General features: G+C 42.1%; 1 protein-coding gene, 1 non-coding gene and 1 pseudogene across 2 annotated transcripts in view; 1 reads left to right on the forward strand and 2 right to left on the reverse strand.

Moving 5' to 3' along the window:
- Nucleotides 1-18,332, forward strand: part of Snx9 (sorting nexin 9) — a 103,515-nt gene that overhangs the window by 16,621 nt on the left and 68,562 nt on the right. The gene's annotated exons all lie outside the window — the stretch shown is intronic.
- Nucleotides 1,426-1,532, reverse strand: LOC124100964 (U6 spliceosomal RNA). The gene has a single exon (XR_006854492.1). It is a non-coding gene; the product is annotated as a U6 spliceosomal RNA (small nuclear RNA).
- Nucleotides 1,815-2,334, reverse strand: LOC124100934 (glutathione-specific gamma-glutamylcyclotransferase 2-like; annotated as a pseudogene).

Below are 18,332 nucleotides of genomic sequence, written 5' to 3' on the forward strand. Positions count from 1 at the left end.
AGACTTCAGGCAGAGGTCAAAATACCTGTTATCAGTCAGAACTATGGCATCCCTCTCCTGAGGAGGACCACTGCCTACTAGTTTCTTATGACAGCGAAATGCATTTCAATTCATATTACACATATAGAGAACAAATTTTTCACATCTCTGGTTGTATACAAAGTATGTTCACACCAATTCGTGTCTTCATACATGCGCTTTGGATGATGATGTCCATCACATTCCACCACCATTTCTAACCCCCATGCCCCCTCTCTCCCCTCCCACCCCTCTGCCCTATCTAGAGTTTGTCTGTTCCTCCCACGCTCCCCCTCCCTACTCCACTATGAATCAACCTCCTTATATCAGAGAAAACATTCGGCATTTGGTTTTTTGGGATTGGCTAAGGTATAAATTTTCCGAAGCTTCCCAGCCTTGAGTGGAGCAGCCCAAGAAGAGCTGGAATAATGAGAGTTGGGTCACAGCGTTCCCATGGGCTTAGGAGAATAGCCCAGGATGGTCCTGGCTTAGGATTCTTCTTCCCTGGATCCTTTCAATGAGTTTTTTGTTTGTTTGTTTTGTTTTTTTAAGTATAAAATGTTAGTGGAATTTTATATTGTTTGTATTTTAAAAGGAAGGTTGTAGAACGGTCTGTGAATTCTTAAGATATCATCTATCAACAGTTTGGCATAATTCAGCTATTTATAAAAATTTCAGACAGGCAGAAGTAGAGCAGTACATGAATCTCCTGGACCCTTTAGCTGCCTCAACAACCATCAACTCCTGGCCCATTCCATTTCCTCTAAACCCCGTATCTTTCTCTTCCCTCATTATTTTGAAACAAAGTTTATACAATTTGTGGTAAATATTTTAATACATATTTCCAAAAATAGGGACTTGCATTTAGCAATCCTCAGGGGACAAGACCCTCTTACACCTTCTTCCCTGTGGTTTGGTGGTGCCAACAGTAGGAGGGAGTTGTGGCAAGTTGGAGGAGCCAGATTATGTGCGTTTATTATGTTTTAAGTGGACAATGGGCCTGGCCGCTCTCCTCCAGATGTCGCGTGTGGTGGGTTGCAGAGCTGGTGAAAAGGAAGATGGAAGAGGAAATACAAATACATAAACATGCATTGGTCCACCAGTCCTTAGGTAGAAAGCCATGTCTTCGAATAAAGGAATCCGTCTCTGGAATCCATACTCAGTGCCTTGCCTACTCTTCCCATTTTAGTTTCTTTTAAAGGAAGAATTGGCAAGAGTTTCAAATCGTTGTGAGTATAGAATCCTAGTGGTGTTTTTTTTTTTTTTTTAATCTTATAATATATTGGACTTTTGGCTTAATTCTCTATAACCTCAAATTAGTATTATGAAATGAAACAAGATTATTTTTACTCTGATACAAACAAGAACCAAACCAAGTCTTTGTATTTTTCTATATTTTGCTTCTTTTAAAATATGGAATGCTTCACAAATTTGCCTGTTATTCTTGTGCAGGGGCCATGCTAATCTTCTCAGTATTGTCCCAATTTTAGTGGATGTGCTGCTGAAGCGAGTACTTTGTATATTTCTAAAGAACTCACTTGTGATGACCAAGTGTTCAATATCATATAGTTAGGAAATCATTATATTATTAAAACTTGAATTTTTCTTTCTCTTTATTTCAGTCTTCCTAATATATGTTTCAAGATACTTGCAGTTAAATTATGCATTTAGATGATATCCTGGCTATAACATTAAAAACAATAAGATCTTCAAGTAAATCAAAATATTGCCATTGTGTGCTGAACTTATTCTTTGAAAACTAAATGCTCTATTTGAATAAGTTAATGATTAGATCTTTATATGCAGCTGAGGTTCTGTTTTTCTTCTAAATGTTCCTTTACTAATTTTTCCAAGGAGAAAAGATGCTCATGTGCATCTTCTGGTGTAAGTCTTCTAATAGAATTTGCAAGCTCACAAAGATACTCTGTATTTCTTCCACTTGGCCCAGCTTCATTAAAAATCTGTTCAGCAGTGTCTTCCGGGGGGCAGGATCAAGATAATTAGGAATGGTTTTGTTGTGGGATCTTTTGGATAAAAAATGACTGGTATGTTTCTTTGGCCTTTTTTCTCCGAAATAAGGTATGCTTTTATTTCTTCTTCTTTTCCTACTGGCAGTGTGTAAGCAACATCCCATACACAACCCCCACGATCTTCAACAAGAGTCACGACTCTTTATGGCTTGCCGGGACCCCGCCCGTGGTGGTCAGTGCTACCCTGCCAGAAGCGACTGGTGTAGTTTGTGATGTATCCGACCAGCTTGTCCCCATAGGGGTTGTCCCCTTTCCAGATCAGGAATCTGTAACCAAAAACCCACATCTTGCCGTGGCTCCTGATCCCTGGTGGTGGTAGTGGAGGCAATGGCGGCGGCCAACCCTCAGCTGCGGTCTTGGCCGCCACCTGAGACTACAGTCTACAGGAGCAGAATCCTAGATTCTTAATAATTATTTCCCTTTTATTTTAACTTGTCACAACTAACTTTGACAGTAAGCTTTTTAGTGATTTATTTATTTTTTAACTTTACCAAGCTTTCTCAAAACATTCTATTTAGATTTCCTACAATTACTCTTTCACACTCATTTCATTAGCTAATGCAGTAGTTCAGTTGCATAGCTACAAAAGTAAGCACACCTGGCATAAACAGGTTTACCAACTGGTTCTTGGTAAGTTTGTGCTTCGTTTGGTGGGATCACATTACCTTGTTTATCAGACTATGGTGCTGAATCCAGGCCGCTCCATGCTTCATATAGAGCAGAGCGTGGTGGTGAATCTGGTAAGCTGCTAATGTGGGATATGGCTGCGCGCTGCTCTCCTGATAATGGGTCATATTTTTGTGATTTGTGACTATCTGGGTTTACTTAGGTTAGAATATATTTCTAACGTAAGTATAGCTTTGTAAAGAACTGATGGCAGATGTTGAATTCAGTATTTTTTCCCCATTATTTCACCATCCTTGTGCTAAGACATGATTTATAAAATGGTCAGAGTGCACATTTTTGGTGAAAATAGAGTTTAGAAGACTACTTTAAAAAAATTAATATAGTTTACTAAAATAGTATGGTGGTATCATTTTTCTATTTTATAAAAGAAGCAGTGGTCCATAGTGCTTTACATTTAGAGGAGCTGACCGGTGTGGGGCCCCCCTCCAACAGTTCTCTGCCTGGCGGCTCTCCTGCCTTCCACCTGACAAGTGAAGGGCGAGCTAATTTTTTTGGGGAAAAAAAAATACTCTGCTGCTGGTGACAGAATATAATCTTTCTGGGTACTACAATTTAGCCTATGTTCAGTATTTATAATTTTCACTAAAATAACTAGGTTTACTATCAAGTATAAAAAGAAATAAAATAAAAACAAACGTAATCTCTGTTTTTTAAGTCCTTGGGATTTGTGTTAAGACAGGGGGTGGAAACCAAAGCAGAAACAAACAAACAAGAAACCCAACTCTACAACACCATGCTAAACCAAATGGAAGATTCCCATCAGGAGAGCTGGAGGGCTCTGCCTGTGCCCATCCTGGGCAGGACCTCCTCCATGCCTGTGGAGAGGTCGTCTTCCCCCAGAGCCTGGTCTTTTTTGTGCCTGATACTGTAAACATTCCTTTCTTGTTACCCTTGGGACAGTGACTGCTCTTGTGGGTCTTCATACACCTGTGAAGTGGCACGTGTTCAGGAAGTGATTTTAAGATCTGGGAGCCATTGTGGTATACTGGAGAAGGTTAGGCTTTCCCATCACAGTCCTGTGCTGCCATCCCAGTGTCACTGCTTCCAAGCAGATTGATCATTTAGCTGTGGATCCTCATCTGTAATTATGCCAGAGCCAGTTACATTAGCTCTAGGGATGCTAAACTTGTATGGGCAGAATAGTGCCCAAACAAGGAATGTAACAAATCATCTAAGGCTTTTTCGCTGCTGTGACTAAAAGACTGACCAGAACAATTTTAGTGGAGGAATAGTTTATGTGGGGGCTTATGGTTTCAGAGGTCTCAGTCCCTAGATGGCTGACTCCATTTCTCAGGGCAGAAATTGAGACAGAACAACATGGCGGAAGAGTGTCAGGGAGGGAAGTGGTTCACATTATGATCAAGAAGTGGAGAGAGATTCCACTCACCAGATACTAAATATATATTCAAAAGGCACATTCCCAATGACCTACCTCCTCCAGTCACACCGTCCGTACCTTCAGCTGCCACTCAGTTAATCCCATCAGGGGACTAATTCACTGATTGGTTTAAGGCTGTCATGACCAATCACTTCTCTAAACATTCTTGCATTGTTCCACACGTGAGCTTTTAAGGGATACCTAATATCCAAACTTCATCCTGCCCCTGCTCCTGCAAACTGTCCCTGGGCTAATCAGGTGTACATCTCTCCCTGCAGCTGGACTTGGGGTTGCCTTCCTGATTCACAGGGATGGAAACCTCAATGAAATGTGGGGGAGGGCAGGAAAGGGAGGAAGGGGCCTGAATGTTGTGAGCTCGCTGGAGTGTTCATCTAGTGTGTTTTAGTGGGCAAGAATGATCTAGAAGGAGACTTAGCATTGTGGAGTAGAGTTTGGACTAGATTTTTAGGGTGGGGTTAGACCATGAGGAATCTTAAATGCCAAGGAAATGAATTTGAACTTGATCCCAGCATAATGAGTCATTAGTAGCTTTTGGTGTATGACATGTCAACTGAGTTATCAAGAGAGCCTCCTGCAGCAGTGCACAATTGCTTGGACTTGGACAAGAGGAAAGGTTCATGTAGGAGGATAGTGGAGCAGGGTGGTGGTAGGGTCCTGTAGTCACAGGCATTGCAGGAGGGGTGGCACAAACAGGATCACTTTCCATTTCTTGCATCTGATGGTCTTCTGTCTCCAGATAGGGGTGTTGTGTGTAGTTGGTGTGAGCTGATATTTCTCCTGTGAAACTGAGTACCACCATCTCCTTAGGGTTGTTCAGAATCTAAGTAAGGACATGTGGAGTGCCTTACACCCGGAGATGCCTAGTGCCTCTTCACCTTTCCTTGTCTACTTGGTTTTCCCTCCTTTGTAACGTGTGTTTGTTTGCAGGAAGGATCAACTGGACAAGAAAAAGAGACTTTTTGGCAAAATTTGGTCAGAGTATATGTCCTGTTGTGTAGGTGTCTAGGAAGTGCCCACACACAAGGGTCTTCTGATTTCTCTGTCTTTGCATATAATGAACCCTCACTCATTTAGATATAGCCAGAATCTCTTCCTTTGACCAAGTCTAATTCAATTTTCCATTTTTTTGTATAATAAATTTTAAGCTAGCCCTTCAAATTGTGGATTTTCTAACTTAATGCTCTTTGGCAGTCTTACTTTTTGGTTTCCCTAACCTTACAGTTGTAATGCAACAAAAACCACTTGTAGTTATGTGGTGAGTTTTGTGTTAGCTATGTTGATCTAGAAGAGAAATTGACTCAAGGGGAAGTGCTGGTAAAAAATCAGTCCTAGTTAAGAAGACTGGCCTTAGTCCAAGAATCATTTAAGCGGCTGGGGTTGTGGCTCTCAGAGGTAGAGCACTTGCCTCGCAAGTGTGAGGCACTGGGTTCGATCCTAGCACCACATAAAAACAAATAAAGGATTGAGTCCATATACAACTAAAAATACACGCACGCGCGTGTGCACACACACACACACAATTTTTTTTTTTTTTAAGAATCATTTAAAACGGATTGGTACTCCTCATTTAACTCAGCTGCATGGGTATTCCAGCTACATGACCTTAAGCAGAAGTGTCATTTTGAGTAGTTTCATTGTAAAGATCTATACATTTCACTTAAGTTGCGTTCTTAAATACTTTAAATCAATCCAAAGAGACTTGAAGATCATCTAATCTAACCCTGTCATTTGTCCTACATAAAGGCAAAGGCCTAGAGTGACTCTTCATTGTCTTTTACTTTACCCCCCCCACCCCCCAATTTATGGGTATGACCATGACCTGAGTCATTGAGGAAAGGGTCTTCTTAATAATTATACTTTCAGGTTTGATGAAACTCAGGAGAGCGTGTAATACTTACAAAAGAAGGACCATGAAAAATGATCAGGCTAAAGTTTTCCTAACTTAAGAACTGTGGGAAAACTTGAATATCTCAATTTTATAGAGAATATTAAAGAATTTTCTAATTGAAAAAAGATATTTATATTTTATCCATTTTGATTATTGAGCTTTGGGGGCAGAGATGGCATTGCTGAGAAGGACTAAAATGGGCTGAGATTAGTCACTTCTACCGTGGGCTCAGGAGGGAGGACTGGAATTCAACATCACACATTAAACATCTTCTCATCTGCTTTTAGTAGTACTTAAGTCCTAAAAGTTGCTTTTCAGTAAATTTTACTCATGGGATATGCAAATAATGTCCCCCTTTCTCTGAACACTAGTGTACTTGTATAGAAAAAGCAAGGAAGCCCTGCTAAAAATAAGATGTTAATTTAGCAACCCCTTTTGTCAACTCACGTTTGAGTTGTTCGGCTTCTGAGTTGTTTTCCCATCGGGCCATGCACAGCCCTTATCTGGGCCTTTGCACTTGGGCTTCCTTCTGCCATATTCAGCCTCACTTCCTCCTGTCCCTGTTCTCCACTTGGCTAGCTCCCACCCTTCCATAGGCCTCAGCCTGAATGAGGCCTCCTGTGTCACATCACCTCATCACATCACCTTAAATGCACTTCTCACAACCTGGGATGACCCTGGGTGTTGATTGGCTGTCTCTTCTTAATAAAATGAGGGTTTCTGAAGGAAGGATGGGACCTGCTTGCTTCTCTCCCACTTGGTGCAGTGCCTAACAGCAGTCTGTTCCAGGTGGATAGATAAACTGAGTGCATAGGGGCCTCCAAGGCCTCCATCTGGTATCACATCATCAGCCTGGCACCCACACAGCCTTTCAGAGGAATGTGGAATTTAAAAATTGATTCAGATGGCTTTAAGCAGAAAACCAAGGATATGGGGGGAAATTTCCCTCAAACCATGGAAAAGATTGAGAAACAGTATAGTTAAGAAATGTATGGGATAGGCATTGGCATTTTGCAAAATATAACTTATAAATTTAAGAGTTTTATGATTGCCTGTTAAAAGTGCTAGATGCTGGTTCTGTTAAGTGGGCCAGTGCCGCAGTCCGGCTGCAGCAAAATAACCCTGGGGGGTGACGAACAACTTGGGTAGTTTGATACAGCAGGAGTAGGAGCCGTTTATTGCAGGACAGGAGCAGTATTTATACATTCCACACAGCTTATCTAATTAGCATAAACTAGATACATCAGTCAACCAATAAGGAATCTCTACACTTAATGGCTCGCTTTTGTTACTTCTCAAACCACTCCCTCTGGCATTTTGCCAGGCACCATCCAGACTTGTTTAGGAACTCTAACATTCCCCTGGCAAAATGCCAGGTGTTATTTTGACTTGTTTACAGACTCTAACAGGCCAGTAAATTTGCACTAAATAAATTTTTCATCTTGAGAAAACTATACTCTCTGTATTTTAAAAACTGAACTAATTAAAAATTAGGTAAGTTTGTCAATGGCAGTGATTTTTAATTAGTGAACCCTCTAAGCACTTGTTAGTTAGTAGACTTTGTGCTATGTGGCAAATGGATTAATAATTCATTCATTTAACAAATACTTGCGTGGCTAGAGTATCAGGTACTATGTGGAACAAGGTAGAAACGGGACTTAAAGTTAGACAATGTAAAAATGTAAAAAAGAGTCACAGTACAGGGTACTTACAGTTATAGGGAAAGTGTAGTGTTCTAAGGCCATTGGAGGGTCAGCAGATGTTAGCAGTTGGAAGATGCTTCCTAACACATGAAATCAAACCTAGAACCTGGAAGACAAGTGGAGTTTGTAGGCAATTGAGGAAAGGGAGGTGCCTCTAGAGGCAGAGGTGTGACTTGTTGATGGAGTTGAAGGTGGTTCAGTGAGTTGGTAATTGAAGGTGAGATGGTAAGTGACTGGAACATGGAGGTGTTCAGGTAGTCAGTAGAATCTTTTTAGTCCAAATGAAATGCTTTTGAGGATAAAAGAAGGTGCTGTGAATTGCACCAAGACAATAGGCCCCAACTGGGACTGGCCTAGATAGATTGCAATATGTGGTCACTCTGCTTATAACCATGTTCAGTAATGTTTAGACGTAGTTTATTTAGTGAACAAATAAGTGTGGACACAACTGTGTGTCCAGGATGGTGCTTAGACCTTACTGTAAGAACTTAAGGAAGCACTGAAGGGTTTAATCAAGAGAGGGACCCTCAGTTTACATGTTAGAAAGATACTTCTGGCTACAAGATAGAAGAAGAATTGCGGTGAAGCATGTTAGTGTGGAGGGTTTGCAGAAAGCTTTTGAAGTAAAGAAAAAAGCTGATGATGACTTAGACTGGGACTCATACTTGTTGAGTGGAAAATAGATTGTCTAAAACTCTGAAATACTGGAGAAATAGATTGGGATTCCTCAGTAGAATATGGCAAGAGAAGCCTTTAGGGTGGTATGTAGAGTCAGAAGGGCACTGTGGGGAACATGGACATTGACAGCATGGCCCATCTCCAAAGAGAAGCCTGAGAAAAAAAGGGAAGGGGAAAGGGAGCCAGAAACCTGCCTAGGGAGGGGAGAGAGTTTTGAGAAGGAAGAGATGGACATCGTCTCACACATGGTCATGAGGGCAAGGTGGATGAGGGCTGGCCTGGTCCATTGGGCTTAGCAGTAAGAAGGTTGTGGGCATCCTTGGCTGGGGCCATCTCAAGGCCACAAGAGGACAAAACCTGACCAAGAAATGAGGTTTGGATAGTGTGGACATGGCATGCGGACAGTTTTTCTTGAAATTTGATTTCTTGAGATTAAAAGAAGGCAGAGGAATGGATGGGGTGGAGGGAAGTCTTTTATTTATTTATTTATTTTGTAGATGGACACAATACCTTTATTTCATTTATTTTTTATGTGGTGCGGGGGATGGAACCCAGTGCCTCACCCATGCTAGGAAGTGCTCTGCCACTGAGCCACCGCCCACTGGAGGGAAGTCTTTTTCCCTTTTTAAAGATGTGGAATAGACAGCAGCTTAGAAGCTGACAGGAGGGAGAGGTCCGAGGAGTAGATGGAAAGGACTGACCCAGAGGTCAGGAGGGCCACAGCATATTCTCTGGAGTGTGCTGGGGGGGGGTTTTCCTTTTGGGTTTCTTTCTTCCTCTGTTTTTTTTCAGAGTTGGAGACAGGGTCATGTGCTTACCTGTAACCCCTAAGAGGGCCCTACAGCAAAAACCTGACAGTGTTTTTTCAGAGTTAAGCTGAGCATGTCTGCTTTATCATGCCTAGTGGCTGTATTACTCTAAATACCTCAAATAAGTAGATTCTCATATTATTTATCCTATTATGTCTGGCTTATTTCAATTAGTGTGTTTCAAGGCTTATCCACGTTGTAGCATGTATCAGAATTTCATTCCTTTTTATGGTTGAATAATATGCCATATATCTTGTATATTTATTCATCTGTTAATGGAAATTTGGATTGCTTTCACTTCTGACTCTTATGAGTAATGCTGCCACGAGTATTGTCATACAAGTATCTGTTTGAGCCCCTGCTTTTAGTTCTTTGAGGGCATATACCTAGGAGTAGAATTCCTGGATCATATGGTCATTCTGTGTTAAACTTTTTTTTTTTTTTTTTTTGGTGGGGGATTACCAGGGATTTAATCCAGGTGTACTTTATCCCCAGACCTTTTTTTTTTTAAATTTATTTTGAGACAGGTCTCACTGAGTTGCTCAGGGCCTCATCAAGTTGCTAAGGCAGGCCTTGAACTTGTGATCCTTCTGCCTTGGCCTCCAGTGTTGCAGGGATTACAGGCATGTGCCACCATGCCCTGCCTGTGATAGATTTGAGGAACTGCCAAACTGTTTTCCACAGTGGCTGTACCATTCTACATTCTCACCAACCGTTCATTTTGTTTGACTCCAGTGGCTTAAAAGAAGTATGTCAGAATTTCATAAAACTCTAAAACCACAGTCGTTTGAACTGAGGTGGAAATTAGTTTGAAATCATGAAATGTCTAAATTAGCAAACTTCAAAAACTGCTTTGTATTAGGTTATAATTCTCAGAATTTAAAGTCCTTACTTTGCCACTTTGTTACTACCCTCATCTCTGTGACTTTTGATTTCTTTACTATGATACTACATTATACACACTGTACTAGAGTTTGTAGTCATGCAGCTTTTTGCTTACTGAAGGCTGCAAAAATGCCCCAATCTCACATAAGAATATAGTATAGTAATAAAGTTTCTGACTTAGATAAAACATATAAGCAAACTTTTATTACTAAACAATAATTGTTTCTAGGTAACTTGTACTTGGTATTAAAGTACTCAGTAGATTTTAATTGAACAAATACTATCCTTAGTTTAAGGTTGAGTTTGTTGTAGCTATTATCTTCTTTTTTCAGTGAATAAATTTCTTTTAAATTACCCAAACAATTCATATGCTCATAAAGAAAAAAGTCCAAATATATGAAGTATCTAGAGTAAAAGATTAAAACCCTCTTTATCTTCCTTTGCTGTTGTCAGGGTGTTTTTAATTATTGTCTATGTGTTCTTCCAGGTGTTTCTAAAATACCTTTACAACCTCGTGCATACACATTGTAATAAATGGATATTTTGCTCTGTGACAGACTTTGATCATTTAAAAAATAAATTTTAGAATTCTTTGTTATCATAGACTTATTGTTCTTTTTACTTGTTATTGTTTACTTAATTTAGTTCAATGTTTATTATAATATCTAATTTATGCTAATATTTTTATTATCACAGATGATAGAGTTATTATCATAGACATTTTGGTGTATTCTGTCTCAGTGGATTTCTTTCTCATTGGGAGATATTTTCATGCCTGGCAATTTTTGGTGGATGGTAGACATGGTGAATTTTTACTTTTCGGATTCTGGATAATCATGTATCTTTCAAAACATTCTTGATCTGTGTTCTGGGATACACATAAGTTACTTAGAAATAGTTCAATTCTTTTGATGCTTCCTTTTAAGTTTTGCTTTAAAGGTTAGATCAGGGCAACTTTTAGTGAAGGGCTGTTAAGGGGTACCTGTTATTAAGGTACCTACTATTGAGGGGTACCTGTCTGAATAACGCAGGCAGTGACTGTGTGTCACCGAGTTTCCGGCGTGGCTGCCCACTCCTCCTGGTGGCTCTCTCCACCCTTGAGCACTTCTCTTGCATGCCTGTGGCAGTCAGTTTCCACTTAGAGACTCAGGTCCATCCACTGAGCTTCAGAACACATTCTTCCCATCCTCTTCTATGTGAACTAGGCTTCTTGGCCTCCCCAGACTCCCATCCTAAGTCCCTTCTGCAAAGAGAGTGACAGACTTCATCCGGGTGACCCTCTGTGTACTGTGCCCTGAAGACTTGTCCAAGCAATAAACTGGGGCAGTTCCTGGGCTTGCCTCATTTCCCCCCTCTCCAGGTTTCTGTCTTGTGCTGTCTGTTGTCCACTCCTGTGAGTGCTTGTACTCGGTATTAAAGTTATTGGGTCCAGTGTTTGGGTTATTTAAAGCAGGAGGATAAATGCAGGACCCACTATTCCATCTTTTCTGAGGCTAAAGATTTTTTGCCCACTGATTTTTTATTAAACAGTTGTGTACTTTTTATAGTATTATTTCATTAAATTGACCTTTTCTAGAACTAATTATCATCCTCAAAAGGACCCCTTATCACCCTGCTTCCTCTCTGCTCCCCTCTTGTATGTTGTGTGGCGGTTTTGGAGTGGTGTCCACCTGCGTCTCTGCTGCTTCCTCACACATCTAGAGTCAGGTTGTGCAGGTGTCCAGAGACCTGAACCTTAGTCCCGCTAGGCAGGTGTTTAATGCAGCCAGTCACCTAGGCAGATAGGGTCAGTCCTGGTAGAAAGATGTGTCTGCTTGCTTCTGCCCTAGCCAGGATCCCACTGTGAGCTGGAGCCCAGCAGCAGTATCCGTTTTCCTGCTTTCCTGCTTTTGTCATAATTTTACCTTTAAGTCTTCGGTCTCTTCATACTAAAAGTGCATTCTTGTAGCTAGCATAGAGGGGGCCTTCCTTTTTATCAAGTTAACCATCTGCCTGTCTATTGAAGTGTTTTGGCCATTCACGTTTGGCATGACTCCTGATTTGATGTGGTTCTAGTATGCCGCCTTAGTATTTCCTCTAGTTTTCCCTGATCTATCATTTGCTTCATTTTTTTCTTGCCTTCTTTTGAATTGTTTTTAGTATTCCTCGATGTCTTTGTCATTGGCTTATTAGCTGTACACATGTCCTTTCTCCCACCTATTCTTGCCCTCCTCCCCAGCCTCCGTCCCTCTCTGCCCACGATGGCTCACAGGTGCACAGTGGTCATCTGTGTCTGAACACATTCTCGCTCTGAAAATGCGATGATGCCTCACCTGTGAGAACTCAGCCACCGTGGACTTCGTTTCCCTCTCCTGCGCAGTGTTGTTTTTGTCACACATTTCATTTCTCAGTATTATAAATCTCATAATATGTTCTTACTCTTTTTTTAAAACTCAGTTCTTGTTTATAGAAATTAAACAATGTTGTGTTTTTTTTTAAACGTGGCCCAATATTTGCCAATTTTTATGCTCTTTTGTGCTGATTCAGGTTTGAATCCAGTGTCATTTTCTTCTTGGTTAAAGAACTTCCTTTAACATTTTTTTTTAATTTTTTAATACTTATTTATTAGTTATCGGCGGACACAACATCTTTGTTTGTATGTGGTGCTGAGGATCGAACCCGGGCCGCACGCACGCCAGGCGAGCGCGATACGGCTTGAGCCACATCCCAGCCCCTTCCTTTAACATTTTTGAAGTGTCAGTTTGCTGGTGACAATTCTCTCAGTTCTTGTTTGTCTGCAGATGTCTTTGTTTCACCATTTAAATTTTTATTTTTTATTTTTAATGTGGTACTGAGGATTGAACCCAGTGCCTCGCACATGCTAGACGAGCACTCTATCACGGAGCTACAGTCCCAGCCCCTGTTTCACCATTTTTAATTGACATGTTTGTTAGGTGTTTACAGGTGCAGTATAGTCAATACAGAAACACTAGGTGTAGTAATGAAATCAAGATAATCAGCATACCATCTCCTTGGACATGGTTATTTATTTGTGTTGGGAGCCTTCACTTCCTCTCTTGTAGTCTTTGGGAAGTGTGTGATAAGTGGTGATCTGCGGTCACCCTGCTAGGCTGTGGAGCCTTGTGGCGCCCATCTTCTCTGAGGGTGGTGTTGTCTGTTATCTGACCCCACCTGCCTTCCCTGCCCACTGCTTTGCCCACCCTGCAGTCGCCTAGTTTTGAAGGATGTTTTTCTGTATACCCAATTCTAGGTTGGTAGTTTTTGATATCTATCATCACCTTAAGGACGGCATTTGACCTGTTTTTGAGGAAAACTCTGCAGTCATTTCATTTTTTGTTTCTCTGTATCTTTCTCTCTCTCTTTGTTCATATTCTACAATTTGAATGTGATGTCTCTTAAGTGGTTTTCTTTGTGTTTTTCCTGTGTGGGGTTTATTCAGATTCCAGGATCTGTGGATTGTAGTTTTCATGAGTTGGGGGATTTTTGCCATTATTTCCTGTTTTTTCTTTTTCCCTTCCTTTCCTTCTGATTCCAGTACCTGAATGTTGGGCTGCGGGTTGTGGTCTCCCGTCGCTCAGGCTCTGCTCGTTTTCCCAGCAGTTTTTCTTCTTTCTGCTAGCACTGGAGCTGTGTCTTCAGGTGCACTGGTCATTGCTTCCTTAAGCCTGTCCAGGATGTTTTTTCATTTCATGGATTGCATTTCACAGCTCTGGTCATTCCATTTGGTTCTTTCTTATAACATCCATTTCTCTCCTGATGGTGATCATTTGTTCTGTTAAGACCTTGATCCCATATTTATAAGAACAATTCTAAAATATCTGCCAGTTGTGTTAGCTCTGTCTTTTCTTGGTCTGTTTTTGTCGATTGATGTTTTTGTCCTGGCATTGGGTCTCATTTTTTTCTTGACTTGCCTATTAATTTTTTGATGGATACTAGATTACTGTGTTGGGGTGTTGTTGAGTGTCTAGTTCCATTTTTCTCCCTTAAGAAGGTATTAAAGTGTGTTTATGAATCAGTTTGATTCTTTCAGTGCTTATTTCTAACTTTTGTTGGGTGGGGATCTAGAAGAGCTGATCTCAGGCCCCTACTGCTGGGCCCCGCCAACCCTCTTGTGTCCTCAGAACTTCAGGTGGATCCAGTGATGGCTTCCCCTCCCGCCAGGTGGAACTACGGGCCGCCCCAGGCTCTGCCTGGCCTCGGTGCTCCTACAGTCTGCAGCTCCCCTGTGGTTGTCTCCAGGGGGCCCTGGAGAGTTGCCCCTCAGCAGTCTAGTGCCCGCAGCTCCCAGGCGCCCGGTTTCTTGGTGGTCTCCTGTGGATTCCCACTGCCTTGCCTCCTGGAGTCCTGGCCCTTCCTTCCACTTAGCAGGAGGTGCGTCCAGCTTGGGGCTCCTTCCTCTCCCAGCATTTGGGTCAAAATGGAAGGGCCTCCAGGCAGCAAGGTAGAGACACCCGGGCTCCTCCCCTTGGTTCCTTTCTGCAGGGGCTCCTGGCTGCCCTGTCGGCCGGGATCTAGAAGGGCAAGTTGGCCAACAGGGACTCCATCGTAGCTTTCTGTGACTTGATCTTGATCAATTTACTTTTTTTTTAATTTGGAGGCGGGGGTCTCACTGTGTTGGTCTCAAACTCCTGGACGCAGCACTCAGCCCTCTTCCTGCCTCAGCCTTCTCACCACCCCTCCTGGCTTCGTTCTGTTGGTTGTTGTAATTATTGGATTTTGAAGTATTAGTTATTCATTTAGTGTACTCCTTTTTCTTTATTTCATTTGATGTGTACGGTAGCCTCTTCAGTTCCACCTTTCACTATTTTTATTCTCTAGAAGGCCCTCAGTTGATTGGTTATGTAGGAAAAAGGTGTTGAAGTTCAGGGCACAAGTTCACTTTTGCTGCCTCCATGTGTGGCGGTCGGGCGCAGGGCATCTCCGAGCAGTGCAGGACGTGTCTTTCCCCAGCACACTGACAGGCCCTCCTGGAAACGGTGTGCTGTTTGAGAAATTTCAGGGAAACTTCAGTCCAGGTGAGGAGTTGAAAGCACTGTGTACACAGAAACAGAAAGCATTTCTTTGGAATCTTGTGAGGACTGTTTTTCTTATCCTTGTGAGATAAGGTACTTTTTACCTAAGCAGAGTTGTTGGGGTAATCAGTAAAAGGCAGTCAGTGCAGGAAAGGGCTCGCTGGTGCCTGCCGGCGAGCATCAGCATAGGACTAAAGGGACAACGGTTAAAATAGGAATTCACTTTATGGCATGATGTAATTTGAAGAAAGTTTTCAACCTCTTGGGGAAAATAATATTTTAAGGTATTTGTATCATTTCAGAAATTAAGCTGAGTTTGAATTTAAAAACTGATAATGTTTAAAATCTTTAACGTACAGTCCCTGCCATTGATTATTGATTTGTGGTCTAAAGATGCTAAAAATAAAGTATTATCTCTCTATTTCTCAAGTCATAGTTTGTTTCAAGTGCCCATTTTTAAGCGAAGAGGGTACTTTTGGGCAAAATGAATTTGTAATTTCTTTAAACACATCCCCAGGGGCTTGGTGACTTGTGTGTTTACAGACAGGTCGTGACCTTGTGCACTGTGTCGTTGGAGTATGGTGTGAGTTATTGATCCTGCTTCCTTACTGAAGGCTCTTTATGCTTTTGGCTAACTCTTCTGGTTTGTATTATGTTGCTCATGGGACTACCCTCCAATTATATGCATATAAATGTGTACACATGCACAGAGTTTACAGGGATACGATTGGTTTTTGTCAGTTTACATAAAAATTGCTCTCCTTACTACGTTTTCATTATTAAAATATTTTTTCAAATGATTGGGGTCAAGTGGTTCCCTGAGGACTCTGATCAGCCTTGCCTTGTCATCCGTGTCTACATGGACACATACTCTGTGTGCACAGAGACCCCCAGTGTGCTGTGCACTGTTAGCATAAAATATGTATTTTCTCTTTCCATTGAAAGGTTTCTTGTAGAACTTTAACTTCTGTTTTCTGCTTATGAGATGTGGTTTCCTACTTTAAAACTGTTTTGACTTTTTCCCCTTGTCTCCACAAGTTTTATGTTGTTGTGGGTGGTGGTGATTTAGATTGTGTTCTGTTAATTTTTTTTCCCCTGGCAGAGCTCTCTGAAATGTGAATGGTAGGATCATACTGCTTTACCTCAGTCTTAAAAACAGACATAATTGGATGTGATGGTGTATACCTACAACCCCATCTACTGGGGGTAGGGGGCACGCTGAGGCAGGAGGATTGCAAGGTCCAGACCAGCCTGTGCAACTTGGTGAGATTCTGTCTCAAAAAAAGGGGAGGGAGTCTGGAGACACAGCTCCGTGGTAGAGAACTTACCTTGCATGTGCAAACCCCTGGGTTCCATCCCCAGTACTGCGCGGGGGGGGGACACCACACATACATAAATATACAAACAGATATACATAATGCACACAAAAAAATATTTACTTTGGCTCTTGTCAGAATGATGAAGAAATACAAAGAAGCCTACATTAGTTCATGCCAGAATGCAGAGAGATGCTGGTTTCCCCTTTGGCTGAAGAGGGCGAGCACTCCCCAGGACTGTCACTTCCCTACTGTGGTTTGGGTCTGGGGGAGCTCCTACCCTCAGCTCCAGTAAGTTAGGAGTTTGGCCCTCCCCACCCCTGGGCCATATGTAGGGCCTCCCTGCAGGCCACACAGCATGCCTATGCTAGTGGGGTGAAAGGGTCTGGTTCCTATGTGATTCCAAGAGATAGTAGACTCCAGAAACAACTTTTGTGAGAGTCAGTAGCCAGGGGCTCTACTTTCCCTTGAACTGGGGGAGGGGAGACAGTTGCAGAATCTTTGGTGGTCTGGGAGGAGGAAATACTTACATGTGCCAGTTTTTAGCATAGGCAAAATGTGCATATAACATTCAGAAAAATCAAAGCATGAACTAATGCAGGCTTCTTTGTATTTCTTCATCACTCTGACAAGAGCTAGCTAGTGCTCACGGCCCTCTATGGCGGTCACTGTTCTTTTATTTTATTACTTGATTTTTCGTTTGTGCCACGAGGCGTGTGCTGTTATCCTTATCTTATTCTTAAGGAATTTGAGACCAGAGGTTAAGGGATTAAGCCAGTCTGGTGAAATGATGGAATGGGGATTTGGACTCCTGTGTCTGGCTCCAAAGCTGGCTGCCAATTGCTAGGGAGATGATAATCATGCTACACACACACACACACACACATACACACCCTTGGGAAGAATGAACCATTGCGTCAGTGCCCTGTGCTGGTGGGGGATCAGGACTGTGACTGGAAGTGAGGCTTTACTAGTTGTCGCGGGTCTGGGATTGGGAGGTCTTTGCTTTTCAATTTAATGGGTTTTTTCCTACAGTAAACATGTAGTTTTACAGTCAGGAGAAATAAAACCATTTTAATTTGGGGCTGAGGGTGAGTGTGGGGAACTTTATTGAGTGACCACACCTTCCAGTCCTGATGCACCAGGGGATCTGAAGGATCGCTGTAGTCTGGCGAGGTAGTGCCATGACTCGAGACTCGGTCTTTCCCCCACTCGGCCAGTCTTCTGAGTGGGCATACCCCTGGGGTTGAGCTACACTCACCTATTCTTTTGTAATCCTACCTCTTCGCCCTGTTTGGGATAGAATGTCCATGGAAACTCCCTTTGTGTGTTCCCTTCTCTTGCTCTGCCTTTGGGTGTGGCCTTAGATGTCAGTCATCTGACAGCAGACATCATGAAGCTAGACTAAACACCCCCTCAAACCTGACCCCTCGCCTCATTTGAATAGCTTCTCCCCAGTAAAAGGGTTCAGCACGTGCTCTCTCTTTCTGTGGACCCCTAAGGTCAGAGGAGCTGTCATAGGACCCAAAGAAAAAGGTATCTCTGTTTCTTGTGTGATTTTTTTCGTGCAGTCTAGTTCACCTGGAGTAACCCTGAGTGTTTCAGTCGTGGAACACGACAGGTGAGGTTATTTTCTTAGCCACAGCCAAATTTCGCTGTACTTTGCCTGGAGGTTGGGGAATGAATTAGTGACCTTGTAGCTCAGCAGCAGTAGATGTGCTGATAAGAGCGACCTAGGACTGAGTCAGAAATGATGTGTGCAAGACTTTCACGCACTGTGTTCTCCCTGGCTGTCTGATATGTTTTTGAATAATTGTGTGCACGTGTATGCATGCAAATATATCAGATAATCACATTTTTAAGGAAACTTTCAAAACTCATGGCACTCAGACCCTTCATCAAGGAAA

This window comes from Marmota monax, unplaced genomic scaffold (assembly GCF_021218885.2).
Source record: "Marmota monax isolate L192 unplaced genomic scaffold, Marmota_monax_Labrador192_F-V1.1 WCK01_AAM20220418_F8-fsc00164, whole genome shotgun sequence".
Lineage (NCBI taxonomy): Eukaryota > Metazoa > Chordata > Mammalia > Rodentia > Sciuridae > Marmota > Marmota monax.